The sequence below is a fragment of the Macaca mulatta genome, chromosome Y (genome assembly GCF_049350105.2).
Source record: "Macaca mulatta isolate MMU2019108-1 chromosome Y, T2T-MMU8v2.0, whole genome shotgun sequence".
NCBI lineage: Eukaryota > Metazoa > Chordata > Mammalia > Primates > Cercopithecidae > Macaca > Macaca mulatta.
In genome coordinates, this window is record NC_133427.1 from 2190652 (window position 1) to 2214661 (window position 24010).

At 45.0% G+C, this 24010-nt stretch overlaps 1 protein-coding gene and 1 long non-coding RNA gene across 2 annotated transcripts in view; one reads left to right on the top strand and one right to left on the bottom strand.

The window, feature by feature from the left end:
* The window catches only part of LOC144338878 (uncharacterized), a 52585-nt gene that overhangs the window by 21900 nt on the left and 6675 nt on the right, over positions 1 to 24010 (top strand). The window lies entirely within an intron of this gene.
* Positions 17458 to 23703, bottom strand: LOC144338880 (uncharacterized). Its single transcript, XR_013413282.1, has 4 exons — positions 23621 to 23703; positions 23062 to 23187; positions 18088 to 18196; positions 17458 to 17905 (listed from the first exon to the last, which is right to left on the bottom strand). It is a non-coding gene; the product is annotated as an uncharacterized LOC144338880 (long non-coding RNA).

The following is a 24010-nucleotide window of genomic DNA, read 5'->3' on the forward strand; positions in this document are numbered from 1 at the left end:
ATCACCTCCTGGTTCATAGGGACATTGCCACACTTCCTGGTTCATCTGAGTAATTGTAGGACTTCCTGGTTCATAGGGAAATAGTGAAACTTCCTGCTTCATAGTGACATTGACACACTTCATGATTCATATGGATGATTGTATTGCTTCCTGGTTCATAGGGACATTGCCACACTTCCTGGTTCATCTGGATAATTGTAGCATACTTGCTTGTTCATAGGGACATTGTGATACTTTCTGGATCATAGCGACACTGCCACAGTTCTTGGTTCATATGGATAATAGTAGCACTTTCTGGTTCACAGGGACATTGCAACACTTTCTGGTTCATTTGGATAATCATAGACCTTCCTGGTTAGTAGGGACATTGTAACAGTTTCTGGTTCATATGTCTAATTGCAGCACTTCCTGGTTTATGGAGACCCTGTAAAATTTCCAGGTTAATACAGATAGCTGTGGCACTTCCTGGTTCATAGGGACATTATAACACTTCCTGGTTCATACGGATAATTGTAGCACTTCCTGGTTCATAGGGAAATTGTGACACTTTCTGGTTCATAGTGACATTGCCACACCTCCTGATTCATATGGATAATTGTATCACTTCCTGGTTCATAGGGAGATAGCCACATTTCCTGGTTCATCTGGATAATTGTAGCACTTCCTGGTTCATAGGGACATTGTGATACTTTCTGGTTCATAGTGACACTGCCACACTTCCTGGTTCATATGGATAACTGTAGCACTTCCTGGTTCATATGGATAATAGCACTTTCTGGTTCCTTTGAATAATTGTAGAACTTCCTGGTTTGCAGGGACATTGTCACACTTTCTGGTTCATATGGGTAAATGTAGCACTTCCTGGTTTATAGGGACACTGTAACATTTCCTGGTTCATACAGATAATTGTAGCACTTCCTGGTTCATAAAGACATTTGCAACCCTCTGGTTCATAGGAATAATTAGCACTTCCTGGTTCACAGGAATATTGCTACACTTCCTGGTTCATCTGGATAATTGTAGCACTTCCTGGTTCATAGGGAAAGCGTGACACTTTCTGGTTCATAGTGACATTGCCACACTTCCTGATTCATGTTGATAATTGTATCACTTACTGGTTCATAGGAACACTGCCACACTTCCTGGTACATCCGGATAGTTGTAGCACTTCCTGGTTCACAGGGACATTGCTACACTTCCTGGTTCATCTGGATAATTGTAGCACTTCCTGGTTCATAGGGCAAGTGTGACACTTTCTGGTTCATAGTGACATTGCTGCACTTCCTGATTCATGTGGATAATTGTAACACTTCCTGGTTCATAGGGAAAGTGTGACACTTCCTGGTTCATAGGGACATTGTAACATTTCAAGGTTCATATGGATAATTTTAGCACTTCTTGGTTCATAGGGACATTATAACACTTCCTGGTTCATCCGGATATTTGTAGCACTTCCTGGTTCATAGGGACATTGTAACACTTCCTGGTTCATACAGATAATTGTAGTACTTCCTGGTTTGCAGGGACATTGTGACGCTTCCTGGTTCATAGTGACACTACAACACTTTCTGGTTCATATGGATAATTATAGAACTTCCTGGTTCATAAAGACATTTGCAAACCTCTGGTTCATAGGAATAATTGTAGCACTTCCTGGTTCATAGGGACATTGCCACACTTGCTGGTTCATACGGATAATTGTAGTACTTCCTGGTTTGCAGGGACATTGTGATGCTTCCTGGGTCATAGTGACACTACAACACTTTCTGGTTCATATGGATAATTGTAGAACTTCCTGCTTCATAAAGACATTTGCAACCCTCTGGTTCATAGGAATAACTGTAGCACTTCCTGGTTCATAGGGACATTGCCACACTTCCTGGTTCATCTGGATAATTGTAGCACTTCCTGGTTCATAGGGAAAGTGTGACATTTTCTGGTTCATAATGACATTGCCATACTTCCTGATTCATATGGATAATTGTATCACTTTCTGGTTCATAGTGACATCGCCACACTTCCTGATTCATATGGATAATTGTATCACTTACTGGTTCATAGTGACATTGCCACACTTCCTGGTTCATCTGGATAGTTGCCACACTTCCTGGTTCATCCGGATAGTTGTAGCACTTCCTGGTTCATAGGGACATTGTAACACTTCATGGTTCATACGGATAATTGTAGTACTTCATAGTTTGCAGGGACATTGTGATGCTTCCTAGGTCATAGTGACACTGTAACACTTTCTGGTTCATATGGATAATTGTAGAACTTCCTGGTTTATAAAGACATTTGCAACCCTCTGGTCCATAGGAATAATTGTAGCACTTCCTGGTTCATAGGGACATTGCCACACTTCCTGATTCATATGGATAATTGTATCACTTACTGGTTCATAGGGACATTGCCACACTTCCTGGTTCATCCAGATAGTTCTAGCACTTCCTGGTTCATAAGGATATTGCAACACTTTCTGGTTTATATGGATAATTGTAGCACTTCCTGGTTCATATGGATAATAGTAGCACTTCCTGGTTCACAGGGACATTGCAACACTTCCTGGTTCATTCGGATAATTGTAGAACTTCCTGGTTTGTAGGGGCATTGTAACACTTTCTGGTTCATATGTCTAATTGCAGCACTTCCTGGTTTATGGAGACGCTGTAACATTTCGAGGTTAATACAGATAGTTGTGGCATTTCCTGGTTCATACGGATAATTGTACTTCCTGGTTTGCAGGGACATTGTGACACTTCCTGGGTCATAGTGACACTGCAGCACATTCTGGTTCATATGGATAACTGTAGAACTTCCTGGTTCATAAAGACATTTGCAACTCTCTGGTTCATACGAATAATTATAGCACTTCCTGGTTCATAGGGACATTGCCACACTTCCTTGTTCATCCAGGTAACTGTAGCACTTCCTGGTTCATAAGGATAGTTGTAACATTCCCTGGTTCATCACCACCATCCTGCCATCTGCTCTAGCCCTATGCAGCCACTCACAAATCTACTTCGTATCCATGGATTTGCCTATCAGGGGCATTTCAAACAAATGGCATCCCATGTGGTTTTGTGCCTGGCTTCTTTCACTCAGCATAATATTTTTGAGGTCCATTAATTCTGTACCATGCATCAGAATTTCATTCTTTTTGATGGCCGAATGACATTCCATTATATGGGTAGACCACATTTTGTTTACCCACACACCTGTTGATGGGCATTGGGTTCTTTCCACTGTGTGACTACCATGAATAATGCTTAGCACTTAGCATACAGTTAGGACTTCTATGTACGTACTTGTCTGAGTACTTGTCTTCAATTTTTTGGGTAAATACCCGGGAGGGGAATGGCTGGGTCATATGATAACTCTATGTTTAACCATTGAAGGATCCGCCAGGCTGCTTTTCAAAGCACCTGCACCATTGCACCATCCCACAAACAATGTAAGAGTACTCCAGTTTCTGCACATCCGAGCCAACACTTGTCATTGTCTGTCTTTGTCATTAGAGCCATCCTAGTGTGTATGATGAGCTGTCTCATTGTGGTTTTGATTTGCATTTCCCTGATGACCACATAGGTCGGCTTTCAAGTTTTCTTGTTCTTTCTTCTCTGTCAAATAGGTGAGTAATACATAAATAAATATTTCTTACTCAGCGTTTTGATGTGTTTTATTCATAGCCTTATTAATGCTTGACCTCATTTGCTTGTCTCTCAGATATGCTTCTCTAAATGTCAGTTTCAAGAAGGAACTGTGTTTTGTTCAACTCCAAAATCCCCAGATCTATCTAGGACACTGCCTGAAACACAGAAGGGGTTAAAAAAATATGGATGAAATATAATAGCAAATGCATGTTCTATTTCAAAATATCAACAGTTATTCCATTTGCAGAACAATAAAAAATTCAATGTGAAGACTAAGACACTGTTGTTTATGTGTGTATGCTTGTATATGTATATGTACATACATATATATGTGTGTATACCTCCATGTATGTATAGGTATATATAGGTATATACACATATACAAGCATACCCACATTGTGTGTGTGTATATATATATATGTATACACACACACACACATACACACACATATATTTACACATATCTTTATAAAACACAGACCTAGGATATTTTCCCTAGAATCAGGTCCAAGCCAGAGAGTTGAAAATGTTGGATTTCTAATTTTTTGTTAAAATAAAACTAAGAACATTTCATTATTTTCATCATGATTTATTTTGCTGACTTGTGGAACATATGCAGGCTTGTTACGTGGGTGTGATGCTGAGATTTGGGGTATGATCGATCTCATCACCCAGGTAGTGAGCAGAGCGCCCAATAGGTAGTTCTTCAGTTCTTACCCCTGTCCCTCCCTCCACACTCTAGAAGCCCCCAGTGTCTGTTCCTATCTTTGTGTCCATGAGTACCCAATGTGTAGATCCACTTATACATGAGAACGTGCAATATTTGGTTTTCTGTTTCTGGATTAGTTTGATTACAATAAGAACCTCCAGCTCCATCCGTGTTGCTGCAAAGGACGTGGTTTTGTTCTTTTCCGTGGCTGTGTAGTATCCCATGGCGTCTAGGTACCACATTTTCTTTATCCAGTCCACCATTCATGGGCATTTAGATTGATTCCATGTCTTTGCTATTGGAAATAGTGCTGTGGTCAACATATGTGTGCAGGAGTCTCTTTGGCAGGATAATTTATTTTCTTTTTTTTTTTTTTTTTTTTTTTTTTTTTTTTTTTTTTTTTGAGACGGAGTCTCGCTCTGCCGCCCAGGCTGGAGTGCAGTGGCCGGATCTCAGCTCACTGCAAGCTCCTCCTCCGCCTCCCGGGTTCACGCCATTCTCCTGCCTCAGCCTCCCGAGTAGCTGGGACTACAGGCGCCCGCCACCTCGCCCGGCTAGTTTTTTGTATTTTTTAGTAGAGACGGGGTTTCACCGTGTCAGCCAGGGTGGTCTCGATCTCCTGACCTCGTGATCCGCCCGTCTCGGCCTCCCAAAGTGCTGGGATTACAGGCTTGAGCCACTTTACGTATGTATGGAGGAATGGGATTGCTGAACTAAATGGTAGTAGTTCTCTTTTTAGTTCTTTGAGAAATCAGGGAGATATGTTTTGGAATGAACTTCGTATAGCTTTTTACTTTCTCCCTTTTAAAATGCTTCCAGAAGGCTGTCCCTTATTTGGTGCACAGAAACTGGCTGAAAAATAAACGTGACCAGCTGGGAGCGGTGGCTCACGCCTGTAATCCCAGCACTTTGGGAGGCTGAGGCGGATGGATCACCTGAGGTCAGGAGATAAAGACCATCCAGGCCAACATGGTGAAACCCCGTCTCTACTAAAAATACAAAAAAATAGCTGGGCATGGTGGCAGGCGCCTGTAATCCCAGCTACTTGGGAGGCAGAGGCAGGAGAATTGCTTGAACTTGGGCGCCAGAGGTTGCAGTGAGCCAAGATGGCTCCACTGCACTGCAGCCTGGGTGACAGAGCGAGACTCCATCTCAAAAACAAACAAAAAATTAACCAGGCATGGTGGCACACGCCTATAGTCCCAGCTACTTAGGAGGCTGAGGCAGCAGAATCACTTGAGCCCAGGAGGCAGAGGTTGCAGTGAGCCTAGATCGAACCATTGCACTCCAGCCTGGGCGACAGAGCAAGACTCCATCTCAAAAAAAAAAAAATAATAATAATAAATATAAATAAAATTAAAATAAAATAAATAAAAAATAATAATAATAAAAGTGACCTGCAGCCACCTCTCCAAGGGGCCTGGATACCAATGGAAGGAAGTGGAAAGGAGGAGATGAAAAATGTACACCTTGAAAGCTGGAAGTGTTCTAATATTACCAATGCTGTGTAGTCAGACACATCGATAGTGACTCTAATACCTCCTGACGTCCTTATGTTATGAATACGTAGATGGTAACAAATTATCCTCCGCTTTTTTCCAGCTCATTGAAACATTTTACGGAGGAACACTTCTGCACTGATAACAGCTTTAAATATTTAATTAGTGCTTTGAAGAAACAGAAGAGTCTGTGACGCAGAAGGGAAATGAAAAGGAAAGCTTAGTCTCCATTTAGTTATGTTTCTCATAAATATTTTCCCAGGGGCAAAGATGTTCTCTTTAATATTAAAAATACAAATAAACACTTGACTTCTCATTAGCCCAAGAACATATTGTGGAGATTTTCATTATTCTAAAAAGGCACACTTTCAAGACACACGGAACAGAGATGGAGCATTGCCTTAGCTTGCTTCTGGCTAGCATGTCTGGCTATTGACCAGATTTTATTTTTAAATGACTAAAATAATATCTTAACTAAATGGTGAAATTCATTTTCAGCATTGGCTTGAGGGCACAGGAGGGTTTTGGCTGGGCCAGTCATCCCTACCAGTGAAGAAAGCAAGGAAATAGGTCATTTCACTCAGGGACAGCTTGAAAACAGAAATTTCATGGAGCTTCATCGTTCCATCAGCCTAGAGTGGGATTTGGGCTGTCACCCTTCAAGGATGAAAAGGTGCAGAGGACATTGGGCTAGAGATGAGGCACTCGTTTAAATGATTGAAAAGTTTTGGCCAGGCGCGGTGACTCATGCCTGTAATCACAGCACTTTGGGAGGCCAAGGCGGGTGGATCACCTGAGGCTAGGAGTTCAAGACCAGCCTGACCAACATGGAGAAACCCCATCTCTACTCAAAGTACAAAATTAGCCGGGCGTGGTGGCACATGCCTGTAATCCCAGCTACTCAGGAGGTTGAGGCAGGAGAATTGCTTGAGCCTGGGAGGCGGAGGTTGTGGTGAGCCGAGATTGTGCTGTTGCACTCCAGCCTGGGCCACAAGAGCAAAACTCCATCTCAAAAAAAAAAAAAAAAAAGTTTCCATCTGGCTGGACACAGTGGCTCATGCCTGCAGTCCCAGCACTTTGGGAGGCTAAGGCAGTTCAATCACTTGAGGTGAGGAGTTTGAGACCAGCCTGGCCAACATGGAGAAACCCCCATCTCGACTAAAAATGCAAAAATTAGCCAGGTGTGGTGGCGGAAGCCTGTAATGCCAGCTACTCTGTAGGCTGAGGCAGGAGGTTGCAGTGAGCTGAGATTACACCATTGCACCCAGCCTGGGTGACAGAGCAAGACTCCGTTTCAAAAAACAAAAAAAAGAGTTTCCGTCTAAGTGAGCTCTGTTGGTTCTCCCACCTCTGACCTTATGAGCTTTCTTCTTTCTTTCACCTTCACCTTGTTCTCTGAGTCACTTTGCATTTTAAGGCACAGCTGCAGCTCTCCCATCAGACTTGTTGGTCTTTTATGAAAGGATGAAAAAGTTCTTCCTCCTTTGGGTCTTTAACCGTTTCCTGGTGTAAGACAGCTTTTATGTTTGCTACCTGCTGGAATCAACCTGAAATTTCCTCCCAGAAAATTTGTGAATTTATCTTGTTCGAGTTACTCATGGTCAGTAAGTTAATAAAGATAGGTAGACAGACAGACAAATACATTGATACAGATAGATTCATGATAGGTAGATAGATGATTGGTAGATAGATATTACATAGATACATAGATAGATACATAGATTAGACCTGATATATACAGGGTGGGTGGATAGATAAATGAATAAATGGCTAGATACAAGATTGATTGATAGATGATTAGATAGAGATTAGATAGATACATAGATAGATACATAGATTGGACCTGATAGATATATAGATATATATACAGGGTGGGTGGATAGGTAAATGAATAAATGGCTAGATACATGATAGACAGATAAAGCCAGTACATAAATAGATACGTAGACAGGGTAGGTAGATAGATAGATGAATACATGGATAGATAAATATACACAGAGACAGATCAATGATAGAAATGGATATATAGATATATGAATGATAGAAGATATTTTTAGAGAGAGATGATTGATTAATAGGCGATTGACAGATTAGAGGACAGATAAAAAGTGGGTAAAATGAAAATAAACTGTAAGCCAAAAGTCCATGTGGAATAGCGTGGGAAGCATTGAGAAGACAGTTTTTGGTGGTACCTGTTTAAAAATCGAAAACCTGAGCTAATTCCGTCCACAGTAAGATAGAGGAGGGCACTGGGAATTTATACCTCCCAGGAAAAAGAAATCATGGTAAACAGGCAAAGATCTTTCCAGATTACAGCTCTTGTGGGTAAAAGGTCCCCGAGATGCTCAGTTTGTGACAACCTGTTCTGAACTATTCAGTTCAAGGTTTCTGTTTTTTCTCCCAGGGGAGTTGCCTCGACTCTGATGTGTTTGCTTCGGTGCTCTATGTATTGTATTCATCCCACCCTTCAATTCATAAGCTCTGGAAATTGTTTATTTCACTGGGCAAACCATATGCCTCAGTCTGTCCTCTGATGGAGGCCCTTACATGCAAAATCCAAGAGCAAAATTTCAATAGGTAAGATTTCAATCAGGACCCAAGAGGAGGCTGGCATCAGGCTCTCAGTCACCCATCTTCACATTCAGGTTTCCGGATTCACTTTGCAACTCTTTGGGCGACCTCTGGACTCCTTGTTCCCAGGGTCCACATTTAGTTGCATCTTTACTGCATTGGTTTTATAAAAAAGAATAAAATTGGATGAAACAGGTACAGATACAGAGTATGGGGTCAACCTAAGTAAACACAAAGAGATGGTTTGGATCTGGTTCCCCACCAAATCTTAGGTTGAGTTGGAATCCCCAGTTTGGAGGTGGGGCCTGGTGGGAGGTGACTGCATTGTGGGAGTGGTTTCCGTTGACTGGTTTACCACTGTTCCCCATGGTGCTGTTGTGGTGAGGGTGAGTTATCATCCAATCTGGTTGTTTAAAAGTGTGCAACAACTTCCCCACCCCCGTCCTGCTCCTGCTCTGGCCATGTAAAACGTGCCTGTTTCCCTTTTGCCTTCTGCCCTGATTTTAAGTTTCCTGAGGCCGCCCCAGCCATGCTTCCTGTACTACCTGTGGAACTGTGAGCCAATTAAACCTCTTTTTCTTTATAAATTACCCTGTCTCAGGTATGTCTTTATAGCAGTGTAAGGACTGACTAATATACTCTGTAATAGAAGAGATGTTTATTTGGGAGTATAGTAGTGCCATGAGAATAGATGTGCCATATTAAAATATGTACATATTCAGGGAGGTAAAGGGGAAAAAAGGATTTTAAAGGAAATAATGAAGAGGATTCCATAATTATTTTGAAATGATTATCCTTGGCTAAAAAGATCAATAACATGGTGACAGCAGTCTGAGTTTGGACAGCCAGTTGTTGAGCAGATGTCCTTGTGGAATTATTTTTTTTGCAAGGGTGAGATTTTTGCAGTCTCTTATGATAGTTTTTGTTATCAGGCATATAAGCATAAAAAGCATTAATATACACTAGAGGTACATTGAAGAGCTTATAAAATTGAAGTTTTTCTTCTTTGGTCAGAATATGACCAAAATATGTCTAAATATGAGTCTAAAATATGAGTCAGATATTTCCTTGGTTATCTTTGAGATTTATGTGGTCCCAGCTTTCTCCTGGATGGGTAGAAATTCCTGCAGCATATACAAAACTATCCTTCATGCCATACTTCTTCCTACCATTATACGATTAAAACTAACAAAAGAGAGTTTTATAAAATGTTCTTCCTCTTGCTCTCCTGTACCAATAGGAAGCACAATTGTGTGTTCTTGTGGTTATTCACAAAGGTTCTATTGCAGTAAGTTTTAAACCCTTGTGTGTACACAGTCACACACACATATATCACACATACACATGCATGCACACAGTTATACACATCTTACAAATACATACTGCACATGTATATGCAGATATAAACACACATACATGCACAAATATACAGACATACATACACAGATACACATTCTTATGCACATGTATGCAGACATACACACGCAGATACACACATATACCTATGCACATAAACCATACACAGATATACACATATAAAACATACATACACAGGGATACATACAAACATATACACAGATGTATGCCTACACACGTATACACACATACACATGCATGCACACAGTTATACACATCTTACAAATACATACTGCACATGTATATGTAGATATAAACACACATACATGCACAAATATACAGACATACATACACAGACACACATTCTTATGCACATGTATGCAGACATACACACGCAGATACACACATATACCTATGCACATAAACCATACACAGATATACACATATAAAACATACATACACAGGGATACATACAAACATATACACAGATGTATGCCTACACACATATACACACATACACATGCATGCACACAGATATCCACAAGCCTGCGGATATACACATGTACACACAGATATGCATATGCATACATACCAAACATACATTCATACTTACACCTATACACACACATACAGAAACACAAAGATATACACATATGCACATGAACACAAATACATACACACATACACATACACACAGATACACATGTACATACATACCAACTATACATGCATACTTACACCTACACACATACACGAACACATATACACAAACACACATACACAGAGATATGCACATGCACACAAATACCTACATACACATGTACATACTCATAGTTGTACACGCACACATACATGCACACGCAACTTTGGCATAATGGAAATTTGATGATTGGTCATTGGAGTCAACCATACAGTCCCTATCAGAAACAGAGGACCAAAATCGAAGGGGACATGGATGTCACAAACATCTCAACATCTATGGAACCACATAACTTGGAGAAACATGCAACTGAGTAAGGACAGAAGATCTGAGTGACTGCAGCTCTTTTTCTTTTTCTTTTTCTTTCTTTTTTTTTTTTTTTTTGTGAGATGGAGTTTCGCTCTTGTTGCCCAGGCTGGAGTGCAATGGCGTGATCTTGGCTCACTGCAACCCCCGCCTCCTGAGTTCAAGCGATTCTCCTGCCTCAGCCTCCTGAATAGTTGGGATTACAGGCATGTACCACCACACCCAGCTAATTTTGTATTTTGAGTAGAGATGGGGTTTCTCCATGTTGGTCAGGCTGGTCTCGAACTCCCAACCTCAGGTGATCCACCTGCCTCTGCCTCCCAAAGTGCTGGGATTACAGGCATGAGCCACCGCTCCTGTCCTAACTGCAGCTTTTACTTTGGAATTCAGGCAGCTACAGAGCCAGATTCCTGCAGGCACAGGCATGTGGCTAATACATTTCCCTTCCTTTCCACAGAGTTGGGTGGGTTTTGTTGCAGTGAGTGTCTGGTAGCTCCAGAGAGAACAAATATGAATGTGAAAATACATGCCTTGGTCATTAGTGTTTCTTAACAATTCTCCATCCCACCCCACTTAATGAGGGCTCTGCTAGAACTCTGGGGTCGGGTCAGTTCCAAGAGCAAAAAACATCCCTGCCTAAAAGAAGCAAATGGAAGAACTGATTTTATGCTGCCATGTGTGTTCTTATCAGGCATTATCTAAGTTTCTCACTAGGAGATGTTGAAAAATATTGATTGATGTCCAAAGGCTAATATACTGCAGTGGTTTATTGAGAAATCCCAGCCATCATCTCTTGCTTGTTAGCTGCTCTGAACGCTCTTAGAAGGCACCATTCATGCTGCTGTATTCAGGACTGCTGAATTGTGCCGCGCTCCTTGGTGTTACGCGTGTCTCTTCTTGAGGAAGTTCTAACCAGAGTGCCATTGTGAGGTTGGAAATGTCCTTGGGTGAAAAAGCAGCCCCTGGGTCACACGCCCCATGATTCAGATGCGTCTGAACCCCTCCAGTGCTTTACTGCCAGGGTCCAGGAGAGAGGGAAGGAATGTCACTGTCCCAGCATCCTCTAATTTACTTGACAACACAATTGTTTTAATGTCAGGATTTTGTTTTGTTTTGTTTTGTTTTTGAGATGGAGTCTCTCTCTGTCCCTCAGGCTGGAGTGCAGTGGCACGATCTCGGCTCACTGCAACCTCTGCCTCCCAGGTTCAAGTGATTCTCCCGCCTCAGCCTCCTGAGTAGCTGAGATTACAGGCACCCGCCATCATGCCTGACTAATTTTTGTATTTTTGTAGAGACAGGGCTTCACCATGTTGGCCAGGCTGGTCTTGAACCACCGACCTCAGGTGATCCGCCTGCCTCAGCCTCCCAAAGTGCTGGGATCACAGGCGTGAGCCACCATGTGCAGCTAGGTTGGTTTGTTTTTTTTTTTCCTCAGCTCAAGAATGAACTTTTTCTTAGTATTCTGTAGCTACAGTAATGCTTCTCCAGTTTTATTTATTAAAAAATCCTAATGCCGGCTGGGCCCTGTGGCTCACGCCTGTAATCCCAGCACTTTGGGAGGCCAAGGCTGGCAGATCCTGAGGTCAGGAGATCGAGACCATCCTGGCCAACATGGCGAAATCCTGTCTCTAGTAAAAAAATACAAAAAATTAGCCGGGTGTGGTGGCGGGCACCTGTAGTTCCAGCTACTCAGGAGGTTGAGGCAGAAGAATCGCTTGAACGCAGGAGGCGGAGGTTGCAGTGAGCCGAGATCGTGCCACTGTGCTCCAGCCTGGCAACAGAGTAAGACTCCATTTCAGAAAAGAAACAAAAAAGCAAAGAACACTTAATACTAATGATCACATTTTTTGGCTCAAACATCCTAATTAATTAAGGAAAGAGGAGATGCCACAACGGATACCACACTATGAGATGCCCTGAAGAGTTTCACAAGGGAAGAAATTACCATCTTAGGGAGGGCAAACTACGGAAACTTTTCACGCACTGGTCATTCACGGGTATGATTAGAAGAAATGCCATACAGACCTCAGGATACTTTGACCCAGATGGGGCCACTCTGATGCCTTCTGAGATGAGAATCTATCACATTACTACAGCTGATCACCACTCAGTGACTTAAGACAAAGGAAATTGACGTCACCATTCCAAAGACCAGAAGTCTGAGATCTAGGTGTGAGCAGGGCTGCGCTCCTCCTGGAGGCTCTAGTGGAGGATTCTTCTTGCCTCTCTCACCTCTTGGGGGCCCCAGGTGTCCCTGGACTTGTGGCCACATCACTGTAGTCCCTGCCTCCGTCACTACTTGGCTTCCTCCTCTGTGTCTCCAAATCTCTCTCTCCTTACAAATACACTAGTAATTGGATTTAGGACCCATCTGCAAGGATCCTATTTCTAAATAAGATCCTACTTCTACATTTTGAGGGCAAGGACATGATACACATTTTTTTTTTTTTTTTTTTTTTGAGTGGAGCCTTGCTGTTGTCACCCAAGCTGGACTGCAATGGCATGATCTTGGCTCACTGCAACCTCCGCCTCCTGGGTTCAAGCAATTCTCCTGCCTCAGCCTCCCGAGTAGCTGGGATTACAGGCATCCACCACCACACTAATTTTTGTATTTTTAGTAGAGATGGGGTTTTGCCATGTTGGTCAGGCTGGTCCCGAACTCCTGACCTCGTGATGTGCCTGCTGCAGCCTCGCAAAGTGCTGGGATTACAGGCGTGAGCCACCGCGCCTGGCCCCACATATCTTTTTATGACTCATGACAGTATGCAACTCTGGCATACAATCATGCAAATGGTTTACTTAGGCAGACCCTCCAGGCCTGCGTGGCAAGGGAGTGGGGGTTCACGCCACAGCAAAGGGAGGAAAGAAAACCCCTGTGCTTCTCTAGCTTTTTCAGATCACAGGAAAGAGCAAACCAGCAATTCAAGGGCAACAGTCAAAGATTGCAGGTATAGAGCATGAGAAGCAATGAGCACAGGGCTGGAGGGGTGCACAGAAGTGGTAAAGGAGGTCGAGGATAGCCTGAAGTGGGGCTGACCTTCATGGGAGGGATGGCAGAAGGTGAAGGTGATTGAAAGGGAGGATGGGACGCCAGTAACATCAGCTCCAGGACCTCAGGAAAGTGTAGAAGGGAGCTCCTTTTCCATCCAAGACTGACCCCATGTCTCTCGCGCTTTGGTGCAAGGATGCATGGATGCTGAGACTCATAGGAAGGGCATGTGAGGGGCGAAGCATGTGGGAGGTGGAAAAAGGGAAAGAGGAGGAGAAGGGCTGTGGGGAAATAAGTGAGGAGAATTGCGGAAACAGACCATTGACTTAATTCTCAAGAGGATTCAAAGGCCAGATGCAGTGGCTTATGTCACTAACCCCAGCTACTCAAGAGGGTGAGAGAGGAGGATCACCTGAGACCAGGGGTTTGAGATCAGCCTGGGCAACATGGTGAAATTCTGTCTCTACCAAAAATACAAAAATTGGCTGGGCAGGCTGGTGGGCACCTGTAATCCCAGCTACTTGGGAGGCTGAAGCAGGAAAATTGCTTGAACCCAGGAGGCAGAAGTTGCAGTGAGCTGAGATCGCAGCATTGCACTCCAGCCTGGGCAACAGAGTGATACTCTGTCTCAAAAAAAAAAAAAAAAAAAAAAAAAAAGATACAGGTCGAGCACAGTTGCTCATGCCTGTAATCCTAGCACTTTGGGAGGTTAAGGCAGGAGGATTGCTTGAGACCAGGAATTCAAGGCCAGCCTGGGCAACATAGTGACACCCCATCTCTAAAAAAACAAAAAAAAAAAACAAGAAAAATAAAAAAAATCATGGCCCCTGTATTTACACTCCTCATACACTGCAGACAGATGCCATTTAGAAGAGACGGAGCCTTATTCCTGAGTGGGCAGTTGAAGAAGGATGAATTGGGGAAGTGCGTGCATTACTTTCTTGTTGCTGTGGTAACGAACTGCCAACACTGAAAACAACACATGTTTATTTTCTTACATTTCTGTAGGTCTGGAGTCTGAAATGGATTTCACTATTTTAAAATCAAGGTGTTGGGAGGCTTGCGGTCTCTCCAGAATCTCTAGGAGAGAATTCATTCCTTGCTTTCTCTAGTTTTTAGAAGTCACCTGCCATCCTTGGCTCATTAGCCGTTACCCCATCTTCAAAGCACATGTCTCTGATCTCTGCTTCCATCCTCACATCCCGTTTTTCTGTGGTTAAATATCTCACTTCCTCTCTCTTATAAAAGCCCTGGGACCCCACTGTGATTACATGGATCATTCAAACAATGTCCCCATCTTAAGAACCATACCTGAATCCTTTCTGCACATTCCTCTTTGTCCTAAAAGGTCATACGTTCTAAGAATTAGGATATGGGCATCTCTGGGGACCAGGATTGTACCTGCCACATAGAGTTTCAACACTTGATGGGATCTGGGAGCCTGATGAGGGAGGGTGTCACCCCTGAGGGGCTGGGTCAAAGTGAACCAAGTAGCTAGAACAGGTGGTCACAGGAAGTTGGTGATTCGCTAGGGCTCCAGCTTGGGAGAAGTAAGGGGGGCAGCTGGGGACCTCTCCACCTCTAGCGTCATGAATTTGGAGCCAGGCACTGAGAGCCTCCCACCAGGAGAGGGCACCGTCTACATAGAAAGATAGGCTGGGTGCAGTGGCTCCTGCCTGTAATACCAGCACTTTGGGAAGGTGAGGCGGGTGGATCACCTGAGGTCAGGAGTTCGAGACTAGCGGAGGTCAGGAGTTGGAGAACAGCCTGACCAACATGGCAAAACCCCATCTCTACCAAAAATACAAAAATTAGCCGGGCATGGTGGCAGGCGCCTGTAATCCCAGTTACTTGGGAGGCTGAGGCAGGAGAATTGCTTGAACCCAGAAGGTGGAGGTTGCAGTGAGCCAAGGTCATGCCACTGCCCTCCAGCCCGGGCAATAAACTGAGGCTCAGCATTCAAAACAAAAAACAAAAACAAAACTAGCCGGGTGTGGTGGCACACGCCTGTAATCATAGCTACTTGGGAGGCTGAGGCATGAGAATCGCTTAAACTCGGGAGGCGGAAGTTGCAGTGAGCCGAGCTCACGCCACTGCACTCCAGACTGGCTGACAGCGAGACTCCATCTCAAAAAAGGGGGGTGGAAAAAAAAAAGAAAGACACACCTTGTATATGCAGCAGGACCAGGCCTAAAAGCAACTTACACTAACAGAGAACCTCAGGGAGGTGGACCCAAGCCATATCACTGGCTTCTTTTCAAGGTAAAATTTGATTTTTTTTTTCTTTAATTGAACTATTTTGGGCCACCCTGCTGACTGTACTGAGCACAGACTGCGTTTATAGTGGAATATGAACTTTGCAATGAATTACTCCAAGAAACGATGCCGTTAGCAACGGGTACATGAGTGGAAGCAACAGCAGTGTGGGATCAGAGCCAGAATCTGAGAGACGCAGAGCTGGGAGGCAAGAGAGAGCTCTCTGGGAGCAAGCAGAGGGTGCTAGGCACAATGAACATGGCAAGCAAGGCTAGCCCCTGAAGACAATCAAAGGGCCATTTTCAAGGTTGAGGACTGACTGTGGCCTCACTGTGTTCCCCTCCATGCCACGCTATACCTGAACTCTTTCCCTCCTCACTGAGCCCCATGGGATCGTCAGTTCCATTGACCACAGGTCCTTTGCACGTACCACACTTGCTACACAAAACTCCCTTCTGCCTGTATCTTGTGCTGTCTTCATTCTTCAGTTGTCAGCTCCACTGTCACTTCCCCTTAAAAGTTCACATCTGTGGCTGGGCGCTGTGGCTTACTCCTGTATTCCCAGCACTTTGGGAGGCCAACGCGGGCAGATCACGAGGTCAGGGGATCGAGACCATCCTGCCTAACACGGTGAAACCCCGGCTCTACTAAAAGTACAAAAAAATTTATCCGGTTGTAGTGGCATATGCCTGTGATCCCAGCTACTTGGGAGGCTGAGGCAGGAGAATCGCTTAAACCCAGGAGGCAGAGGTTGCAGTGAGCAGAGATCGCGCCACTGAACTCCATCCTAGGTGACGGAGCAAGACTCTGTCTCAAAAAAAAAAAAAAAAAAAAAAAAAGTTCACATCTGTGTCCCTGCCTGACCCAAGCTGACCACATTGTAAGCATCTACAAGTCTCACCTTCTTACTGCTGCTCTGACCACAGCACTGCTTTTATGTCCTGTGGGCAGTTTTGTTTAAATGTCTGCTTTCCTCGTTAGACCCTAAGCAACATGAAAGTGAGTGAGTGGCCATGGTTTGCTCATCTGTGCACCTCCAGGACTGGCTGGGTTCCTGGACCTTCTGTCGTGTTCAAAGCTGGGTGACCTGGGTGTGAAGAAGCAGAGGTCCACGCACATGGGTGAACCTGTGCTTATTCTCACCATCACACTGCTTGACTTCCTTATTTCCTTCCTGTCACCTGGAATGCCTACCCTGTACTTCTCCCCAGTGCCAACACCATCATTTACCACCTCGTTCAGCTCCCAGTCATCCTGGGAGCCTTTCCTGACCACAGGGATGCATCGTGGTACACAATCCCTGCAGCTGCTGCTATGGTGCAAGGTGATTCTAGAAGAATAGTTTTGCTGTGCGGTCACCCTTATGCGCTATTGTGATTTTGCCTGTAAGATGTTGAAAAAGACATGGAAAACACACACCATCTGATCATCAGTTGCAGGCACATCCCCCGTTGCTAAGAATGTGCCGTGGTTTAAATCAATATCTGTTGGCTCTTCGGCTCCTGCTCTGGGCTTCGTACATCCCCCCTCAGCCCTGAATTCCATTCCCCCTAATCTTGGTAACTTTGGTGGCTTTTGCACCAACCAAAATCAGATCCTAGGTCTTGAGCAAAACCAAGAGCAAGGAAAAACATCCCCCATGGGAATCTGAGTCACTCTAATGACTTCAGTTGCTGTTGACTTGATTTCCTTCAGCTGCTTAAGGGGGTTAGCTCAGCTTCCTCTTGCTTCTAGGACAAAGCGTCACAGACTTTGCAGCTTAAAACAATGCACATTTCTTTGCTTTCAGTTCTGGAGGTAAGAAGTCTGAAATTAGCTTCCTGGGGCTCCCATCAAGGTGTCAGCAGGGCTGGCTCTCTTCTGGAGGCTCTAGGAGAGAAAGGGTTTGCTTGACATTTCCAGCTTCTAGAGGCTGCCTGCCCGTCTTGTTATGTGGCTGCTTCCTCCATCTTCAAAGCCAGCAGTGTAGCATCTCCTAATCTATCTCTAACTCTGACCCTCTTGCTTCCCTTTTTCAATGATAAAGACCCACGTGATAACATTGGTCCTACCTGGGTAATCCAGTAATGTCTTCTCATCTCAAGCTCAGCTGATCAGCAACCTTCATTCCATCCGCAACCTTCATTTCCCTTGCTATGGAAGGCAATATATGCGCAGGTTCTGGGAATCAAGACATGGATATCTTTGGGGCCCATTATTACTTCTACCTACAACAGGTGTTACAAGACTTGGCCTACTTCATCTTGCAAATCCTTTCTGCCCCTCTCCTGCACCGAATGAGATCTGTTCTCTGTGAATGTTCAGGACCTCAAGAGTAGGGACCCCAAAGGCTGGGGGCAAAGTAGATGTGACCGGTGCCAAGCATAGGGTGTGTGACCAGATTCAGATATGTGATTACATTGGGCGGTGACGCAGTCATTTTCGTTAGGAAGGAACATGGTTGTAGGAAGAGAAAATGGAACACAACCCACACGTGTTGGGTGGTTGGAAGATCTGAGAACTCTCGTGGGTGTGCTCCTCCATTTCACTCACCACGGTACAGGGGACATTCTTAGACCTGTCAGTGTCACTATTTAACATAAACATCCAAGAAAGTCAGCGAACTTCAGGCAGGATGAAGGCAGAGACCCACCCCGAAGCACAGTGTGATTCAACTGTCGAAAACCACAAGACAGAAGCGACTGATCCCATCTGAGGAGTCCTAAAGAAGATTATCATCAGACTTCCCTTCGGAAACTTTGGAAGTCAGAAGGCAGTAGGCTGATAAATTCAAAATGCTAAAAACCAAAACCAACGAAAACTTGCTAACCAAGAAAAAAAAATACTACACGGCTAAAAAATCATGCAGAAATCTTAGCAAAATTTTAAATGATCCAACAAGGTCTATTGTTTCTGCTCAGATATGGGCAAACATGAACTTGTACGCTTATTTTTATGGGTACAAGGAGCACGCAGTTATCTCCACTAGCATATTTTTTGTTTTGTTTCGAGATGGAGTCTCACTCTGTCGCCCAGGCTGGAGTGCAGTGGCACAATCTTGGCTCACTGCGACCTCTGCCTCCCGGGTTCAAGCAGTTCCCTGCCTCAGCCTCCCGAGTAACTGGGATTACAGGCATCTACCACCACGCCTGGCTAATTTTTGTATTTTTAGTAGAGATGGGGTTTCAGCATCTTTGCCAGGCTGGTCTTGAACTCCTGACCTCGTGATCCACCTGCGTCGGCCTCCCAAAGTGCTGGGATTACAGGTGTGAGCCACCACACCCAGCCTGTTTTTCTTTTTAACTCATGTTTAGGTTCAGAATTTAGTTCCAGGTACGTGAGAGCTCTTTGTAGATCTTTTTCATGGTGAGTCCGCTGGCTTACCAGACCTTGTCTGACTTCTCCTTCCTGTATCTTCCCAACAGCTCAGCACCTTGGTGCGGTACAGGGTCCCATTAGCGGCCTCATTTTCCACCACTGACTGAACATCAGCAGGCTCAATCCACGAGTCAGGGGCTGGGGATGTCTTGTCAAGAATTCCCTCTTTTGGAATGAAATTTATAACAACAGCCGTGCTGCTTGATGGAGCCCTTTCTACATGGCAGGTGCTTTGCAAACACTTTCAGAAAATCTGCAGCAAACCTTATAGTAAGAATGATTGCTCTCATCCTACAAGTCAAAGATCAGATTGGTGACATGGTCACCAATGCACTGCTAATAAACAGCAGAAGTGAAATTCAAATATCAAGACATTTGTCCTCAAAGTCTCTGCTTGCAACTAGATTATGGTCCTGATATCCTAGGGGTGAATCAGTTTCAGTTGCCCTTCCTGGACCCCCAGCAAGTAGTACATTGGAATTATTCTTGTCCGGTATAGCGGGGAGCAGTGTAAACAGATCAACAAGGTTTTCTGGGACCCTGGTTCAGGCAAATAAATCTTACAACATTATCTGGCTCTTTCAAGTAGACTTTAGACTTGGCCTTGCTTTCTATACTTTATTTTACCCACCGGAAAATAGTGTTTGTATCTTTACAAAATGTAATACTTGATTTTCCCCTCTCAATATTTTGCAGGGCAGAGATATTGCTTTGATCTATTTTCACATAATAATTATTATTTGAGGTCTCAATTAAGACCAGTGTCTTCATCTGGGTGGATGGATGGATGGATGGTTAGGTGGATGAGTGAATGAGTAGATGGGTGCATGAATGGATGGATGAATAGATGGATAGGTAGATAAGTGAATGATTGAATGGATGGATGGATGGATGCATGAATAAACAGGTTCATGGATGGGTGGGTGGATGGATGGATGGATGTGGGTGGCTGGCTAGATATGTAGATAGATGCAAAGGTGAATGCAAATAGAAGGGTAGATTTATGAGGATGAAAGAATTTTTCGCCGGGAGTGATGGCTCACGCCTATAATCCCAGCACTTTGGCAGGCCGAGGCGGGCGGATCACGAGGTCAGGAGATCGAGACCATCCTGGCTAACACCGTGAAACCCCATCTCTACTAAAAATACAAAAATTAGCCAGGCGTGGTGGTAGATGCCTGTAATCCCAGTTACTCGGGAGGCTGAGGCAGGAGAATGGCATGAACCCAGGAGACAGAGCTTGCAATGAGCCGAGATTGTACCACTGCACTCCAGTCTGGGCAACAGAGCGAGACTCCATCTCAAAAAAAATAAAAAAAAATAAAAAAAAAAAAGAAAGCAAGAATTTTTCTCCTTAGGTAATCAGGGGAAAATTAAATCCTTACCCACAGAGATGTCTTTCATTGACATCAGGCGGAGGCTCTCTTTTCTCTCTTCTGGTGACCAGGACAAAGAGAAGTGCAGGTTTAGAGGGCTCTGACGAGGGAGCCCTGCCTGCCTCCTGTCCTGAGTCACCTTTACCAAATCGTCTCCTGTGTTGGGTCTCCCTAACCTTGATTTTCAAACGCTAGCTTCTAGGCTTTGCCTTTTCTGTGTCTGTGGTTCTGTGTCATCCACCAAGTCTCCCAGAGAGCCCCTTCCTGCCTCCCCTCTGTCCCTTTAGCCCCCACTCCAGACCCCAGACTGGGCTCAGGGTTCCTCTGTAAAAGTCACTGATGGGAGTCCACACCCTGAAAATGCCTTCAGCCTTCATTCCAGCCTCTCCTCTCTGCCAAGTGAGCTGCCCCTGCCGGCAGCAGTCACTTCTTCACACAGGGATGCTTGTTCCGGCACACTGAGTAGGCGCTGTCTCCTGTGTGGGAATCGGCTTGGCATAGGCGACCGTATGACATTGTTTCAAAAAGTCATTCAAATTCTTTGTCTTGTACATCCTGTCTGGAAGCACGTGTATACATTCCCGCCTCCCCACTGGGCACACTCTTACCCTTGCCCTGCCATTGTGGTGCTAGGAGCTGTCTGTGCCGTCCACTGGGTGGACCAGACGTCTTCCCCATGAAAAGGGGAATCAGGGTCTTCATGTGTCTCTCAGAAGCCAGGCATTTGGCACCGGGGCTCATGAACAGCTGATTTTTGAAGCGGTCCCAGGGGAAGCTGAGTTGGTGACTGATAAGAGGAAGGTCTAGGTCCAGTGTGGTGGCTCACGCCTGTAATCCCAGCATTTTTGGAGGCTGAGGCAGGCGGATCAGTCAGGAGATCGAGACCATCCTGGCCAACATGGTGAAACCCTGTCTCTACTAAAAATACAAAAATTAGCTGGCCATGGTGGCACGCGCCTGTAATCCCAGCTACTTGGGAGGCTGAGGCAGGAGATTCGCTTGAACCCGGGAGGTGGAGGTTGCAGTGAGCTGAGATCGTGTCACTGCACTCCAGCCTGGGTGACAGAGCGAGACTGCATCTCAAACAAAAAGAAAAAAAGAAGAAGAGGATCTGAAGAATTGGGATACCGAGGCATCATCTTCCTTGCCCAGTGGATTTGCAGTTTCATACCCTGGATCTCCTGAAGCTTTGGGGCTCCTTTTTCTTTTTCTTATTTTTTTTTTCTTTGAGACGGAGTCTCTTTTCTTTATATTATCCAGTCTTAGTTATTTCTTTATAGCAATATGAGAACACACTAATGATGCTGGTCTCTTCAAGGAAACTCCTGCCATACCCCCTCCCCCATCTTCTTTCTCTCTCTCTTTTTATTTTGAGATGGAGTCTAACTCTGTTGCCCAGGCTGGAGTGCAGTGGTGTTATCTCGGCTCACTGCCACCTCTACCTCCCTGGTTCACGCCATTCTTCTGCCTCAGCCTCCCGAGTACCTGGGATTACAGGCGCCCGCCACCACGCCCAGCTAATTTTTGTATTTTTAGTAGAGATGGGGTTTCACCATGTTGGCCAGGTTTGTCTTGAACTCCTGGCTTCAAGCGATCCACTTGCTTCGGCCTCCCAAAGTGCTGGGGTGACAGGCGTGAGCCACCTCTCCTGGCTGGGGATCCTTTTTCATCTCTGGTGGACGACAAGGTGTATTTTCCTCTTGCTGGTCCAGGGGGCTGCAGACGGACAAGCAGACTCCAGTGTTTGGGGGTCTGTGTGTGTGTTCTTTTTCCCCCGTGGTGCCAGCTGTGGCAGGTCACAGGATGCAGGTGGATAATGATGGCACAGACATATCCTGGCTGTTGGCCTCTCCTACTTCACTTCATTATTGATGGATGCAGCACCCACTAAGTTGATTATAAAAGGCTGATAAGGCCGGGTGTGGTGGCTCACACCTGTAATCCCAGCACTTTGGGAGGCCAAGGCAGGCGGATCACCTGAGGTCTGGAATTGAGCCTGACCAACATGGAGAAACCCCGTCTCTACTAAAAATACAAAATTAGCCAGGCTTGGTGGTGCATGCCTGTAATCCCAGCTACTGGGGAGGCTGAGACAGGTGAATCACTTGAACCAGGGAGGCAGAGGTTGCGGTGAGCCAGGATCGTGCCATTGCACTCCAGCCTGGGCAACAAGAGGGAAACTCCATCTCAAAAATAAATAAATAAATAAATAAATAAATAAATAAATGAAATCAATGAATGAATGAATAAATAAATAAATTTAAAAAATAAGCTGGGCATGGTGGCATGTACCTGTAGTCCCGTCTCCTCTGGAGGTTGAGTTGGGAGGATTGCTCGAGCCCTGGAGGTCAAGGCTGCAGTGAGAGGTGTTTGTGTCACTTCACTGCAGCCTGGGTGACAGAGTATAGACCCCCATCTCTAAAACAGATAAATACATATATACAGAAATGATTAAATGGTGAAGTTAATGTTACAGGTATTTTTCCACAACAACATCCTTACCCACAGAAACCTCAGTGGAGAAGACAGGAGTGTGGCAGACCAACATGCTTCTGTAGCCCCACAAAGCTGTCCCTTTAATTGGTAGCACTCCTGGTAAAGGCTGTTTGCTTAGCGGACATTGACCTCTGACCTTGTCCTCCACCTGCTGGCGCAGCGACTCCTGCTATCTCCACTTTGTCCAGCTCACCTGTCAGTCCCCAGAGTCCTAGAACCGTCTATCGGTTCTTGCTTCTCCCTTTTCCCCTAGAAGCATCTCCTGGGAATCGCCCTGATCAAAAGCCCCAGCCACCTCTCCAAGACCCCCTCCAGAAGCCCACACAGCCCTTACATTCATTGCCTTTGAACCTACCCGAAGTCAGCAAGTTCAAAACTCGTCAGAAACCAGGAGAAGTCTCAGCCCCAAATCAATAGCAGCCGTTGTCAGCTCCTCCCAGCTCAAAGTCCCCCGGAGATTGGTTCCCTGGTCTGAGTCAGGAACAAGAGACTGAAAAGCACGGGGATCTGGTGCTTTTTCTTCGTAGGGTTACTCCCTCTCCCCACCAAAAAACCTACCAACTGAAAGATCACTGATTGGTTGCGTCAACCAGCCTCAACCACCAGATGTCTTTGAGATGGGGAGCCAGCCCCCTAAAGCTGAGTCTCTGTGTGTAGCTTCCAAATATCTGGTCCCCTGGGTGCAGACAGAAGAGAGGACACAGAGGCTGGACATCTCCCAGAGGAGGGGGAGACTGGCTGGGCA